Consider the following 3,223-nt stretch of genomic DNA (forward strand, 5'->3'; position numbering starts at 1 on the left):
GACGCAGTGCATAGTGGCCCAGTCTAAATCTAGAACGCTGAGAGTGAGGTTTGTGTCGAGAGAGCACAGGTCAGCATAGGATGCGGTTCCGGCCGCGCTGCCTGCAGGCGTCCTCCCTGGCCAGGTGGATACCGACTAGGCGTCGCGACTGAGTGGTCGGCGGTTCGAGCCCGCCTCCCGCCTCTCGGCGGCCGACCGTTTTATTTCTTTCCCCTTCCGCTACCAAAATACGACGAATAAACGACGAGTATACGGCGGTGCCCGGCGGCGCCGGCGCTGCATGGGTCGTCGTTTTCTCGTCGCATTCTCGTCGGGAATTTTACCAGTTAAACGACCCTGGTGCGGCGGCAAAGGAACGGAAATACGACGGAATACCTCGATACTTCGTCGTATATTCGTACTATGCTGGTCGTTATCAGACTAGTGGAAAACGACGAGAATGGGTCCAAAACAAGCCTTAGATTTTTACGCGGGAATTTCTCTCAGTCGTCTCTTCTCTCCCCTCCCCCTGCTTTTTCCGACAGTAAACTCGATGCCCTCTGCAAGAATCACGCGCGCCCATAAAGTCCGGCCAGGCTGGCGAGGGGTAGAAAAAAACAAAAAATAAAGGTTGAGATTGGTACCCGTGGAACTCACCGCCGCTTCGCCCGCCTCCCCTCGCCCCTCCCCCTGCCTTGGGCCGGGCATGCCATGCAATGAAGGCGCCGCCCTGGGTTGTTTTCTTTCCTCGTGCGTGATTACCCCTGCCTCTGCTATCTCACTCCCGCCCCGCTGGCTCGCTCCTTCGTGTGGACAGACTCCCAAGCGCTGTCTCTCACTCCCGCCCCGCTTGCTCGCTCCTTCGTGTGGTCAGACTGACGAGCGCTGTCTCGCTCCCGCCCCGCTTGCTCGCTCCTAAGGTACGCACTCACGCACCTCATCGCCGCACCCGCGCACTGGAAACGCAAAGTGTTGTGAATGTCCGCTCACATGAGGATGAGCGAAAATCCGTTGCGTACACTTATGGTGGGTAAACGTGTGAGTTTTCTAGGAAAAATTCACACGTTTGCCCCTCTAAATGTACGAATGGATATTCACACACCTCTACAAGTGTGCGATATTCACACACTTGCGTTTCCAGTGCGGATGACGCCATCACGGTGGAGCAGGGATGGTTCTGAGCCGGCACCACGTCACGCCCGCTATCTCTCTCGCTCCCGCCCTGCTCGCTCGCTCGCTCGCTCCCGCCCTGCTTGCTCGCTCCTCAGGTACGAACCTCGCCGCACCCGGGGGGCGCCGCCATGGTGAGGGAGAGGTGTGCTGAGCCGGCTTCACGTGACGCGCTGCGACGCGCCGCGCCGAGCTGCTGGAAGACGACGCTGAGCGTCGATAGCCGAGCCGAGGCCAAAAGGGACGGCGTCCAGAGAGCGCAGGCCGTAGAGAGCGGGGGCCGAGGCCGCGGAGCCGAGATCCTACGGGACGCGATGCTCGCCGCGCCGCTGCTCGGCTGTGCTGCGCGTCGCCTGGTGAGCGGGCGGTGGGGACAACGGGGCGCCGCGTGTTCGCGAGCGGCGGCCGTCCCGGAGCGACTGGCGCGGGCCCGCCGCTCAGTCAGCTGGTCCGCCCCCAACCCCCCTCCACAACCCGGAGGGTAAAGGCGGACGGACGGGTTCGTTTTTCCCTTCGGCTTTGCTGCGCCGGTGCCGGGCTCGCTCGCAGGGGTGCGGGCGGAGCGGGGGCGCGGGAGAGGGTCGGAGAGGGGGGAAGAGGGGGAGGGGGGGAGGTCTGCATTCACTGCGCCTCGCTGCGCCCTAGGGGGGCCGGCCCTGGCCGGGCCTGACTGCCGCATTAGGAGCGGACGAGAAGTAGAGGAGAATCAGGACAGGTCGATGGGGGAAGAGAGGAGGGAGCAGCAGAGGGCGACCAGGGCGAGGAGGAGGAGCAGGAGGTGTCATGTGAGGTAAGAACAGTGGGACGGACCGCCACCTCCAACCCCCCCCCCCCTTCCCACGCTGAAGAGGCCTGCTCCTCTATTGCACCCCTAAGCTACCCCCCCTCCCCTCCCCTCACAATCAATGGCGCCCCCACCCCCAACCCCCACCCGGAACAAGAGAGCCCCAGTGGCGCGGGGTGGCCGCCGCCGGGCCGGGCGCGCAGAGCCGGGTGTCTCGCAGTCAGCGAGGGGTTTCTCCGCCGACCGCAGGGTCCGCAGAGGTCCGCGCCGAGGGCTGTGCGCTTGCGCCCGCGGTGCGTGTTGACAGCAGTGCAGGGGCGGCCCGCCGCGCGGCCCCACACCGCCCCGCCGCCGCCGCCCGGCCGCTAGCCACGCGTCCGGCCAGCATCGAGAAGGTAAACACAAGCGAAGCACGACTCGGGGTCAAAAAGTAGTTAAAAGTCCGAAATTTATACGGAACAATTCATAACTTTTACAGATTTTTTTTCAAAAAAATGAAAGTGTTGTCAAAAAGTAATGAAAAAAATGAAACTTTTCAAGGAAAAATGCAGACATTCACATAAAAATTACTTCACAGAAGTGTGGTCATTTTAAAAGCAGTCGCTGTCACCGTGTGCAAATTACACGTCATTTTAAGGAGGCCGAGTAATAAGTACTCATCTCACGAATTCGCGGAGGGCCTCAGAAGGCGCAGGGTACAGTAGCACATGAGCTTTATAGAAAGATGAAAAATGTGAGCGTCGTGGATATATGTTATGGTCTGTTCTGGTGAACATAACAAACCTTAGTTACCCACCGCTAAGAATAGAGTAATTTTTTGTACGTCCAATGGTAGTCAACCGATAGGGGAAAGTGGCTGAATTCAGATTTAAGTGTTTGCTAGTGAAACTCTCTCAGCGAAGACTTGTGGTGAAAATGAAGTCCTGGTTTACTTGCAGTTTGGATTAATCCTAGACTAGCATAACTTATGGATACACCATGGCTTGGTTTTACTCAAACACGTTGAAAGCAGAGAAAACGGGAGAAACTTCTTTGCCATGCTGGAAAACTGCTCCAGGCAAGGGTTATACTGTATCGTGGCGGTGGTGAGCGCGTTGGAGATCAGCCGTTCGCGCGATACGAAACAGGAAGGGTTTCTTTTTTTTGCCTCTTTTTTGTGCAGTGCTCTCGTGGTTGGTTATATTCTCGCCGCCGCTGTACAGTACCACCCGAGCTCTGCTGAGCAGCGGACGGTATGACGACCGCTTCTCTGATGATGAGACCCCCATGGACCAGTGAGCAAGGGGGCCG

The 3,223-nt window shown here is 58.8% G+C and overlaps 2 protein-coding genes across 6 annotated transcripts in view; one reads left to right on the forward strand and one right to left on the reverse strand.

The window, feature by feature from the left end:
• Positions 1-3,223, reverse strand: part of LOC113211871 (adenosylhomocysteinase-like 1) — an 83,358-nt gene that overhangs the window by 70,943 nt on the left and 9,192 nt on the right. Inside the window, exon 1 of one of the 5 annotated variants that reach the window (XM_052267065.1) lies at positions 1,256-1,553. The exons of the other annotated variants lie outside the window; for them this stretch is intronic. The gene's annotated coding sequence lies outside the window, so the exon portion shown is untranslated. Of the gene's footprint in view, positions 1-1,255; positions 1,554-3,223 lie in introns of those variants that run through there. 5 annotated transcript variants of the gene reach the window in all.
• LOC113204664 (galactosylgalactosylxylosylprotein 3-beta-glucuronosyltransferase S) overlaps positions 2,309-3,223 on the forward strand; it is a 14,340-nt gene continuing 13,425 nt past the window's right edge. Inside the window, exon 1 of the mRNA XM_052267171.1 lies at positions 2,309-2,328. The gene's annotated coding sequence lies outside the window, so the exon portion shown is untranslated. The remainder of the gene's footprint in view (positions 2,329-3,223) is intronic.

This window comes from Frankliniella occidentalis, unplaced genomic scaffold, assembly GCF_000697945.3.
Source record: "Frankliniella occidentalis isolate FOCC.00 unplaced genomic scaffold, Focc_3.1 Scaffold3, whole genome shotgun sequence".
In the NCBI taxonomy this organism is placed as follows: Eukaryota; Metazoa; Arthropoda; class Insecta; order Thysanoptera; family Thripidae; genus Frankliniella; species Frankliniella occidentalis.